The following is a 612-nucleotide window of genomic DNA, read 5'->3' as shown; positions in this document are numbered from 1 at the left end:
GATTTCCATCAAGCTGGGTCGGGTTTTCCTTTCAAACAGATGGCCAATAAAGAAGTGGTTAGAGTTTATTCTGCTGACGTATAACTTTAGAGCAGCTTACGGAAGTATTTATGCATCAATCGGTGACATTATATTAAATCTGTTCCAAAATCTTTCCTGATGCACCTGTAAGGCATCAGCTTGCTGTAAGACACAACTGATATATGGGGGGTGATTTACTAACCTAAACACACACACACACACCAGGTGTGTGATTTTCACACAGCAAAACGTATTTATCAACCAAAAAGTCTCTAAAAGCATATTTCCACTAATGCCATATATGGAAAAATCATGCACATGATGCATATATAATGCTGCTTCATAGTTTAGACAAAAATGGTTAGCTCATGCATTTACATTCCTGCATTCATCAACGCAAGCAACACAACATAGAGCTAATTTACCCAACATCACCTTGGAATTCCTTCAGGGCTTTGCACAACACACCTGCTGGGTGTGTACACACTACAAAGGTGTTTAGATTCCACCCATAGATCATGCTGGGAGGGAACACACTGCAGAGGTGTATACACGTTCGTGGTGTGTTTATAAGGTTAGTAAATCAACCCC

The sequence above is a fragment of the Nanorana parkeri genome, unplaced genomic scaffold (assembly GCF_000935625.1).
Source record: "Nanorana parkeri isolate BGI_ZX_2015 unplaced genomic scaffold, ASM93562v1 scaffold1969, whole genome shotgun sequence".
In the NCBI taxonomy this organism is placed as follows: domain Eukaryota; kingdom Metazoa; phylum Chordata; class Amphibia; order Anura; family Dicroglossidae; genus Nanorana; species Nanorana parkeri.
Note: the sequence above shows the minus strand (reverse complement) of the source record.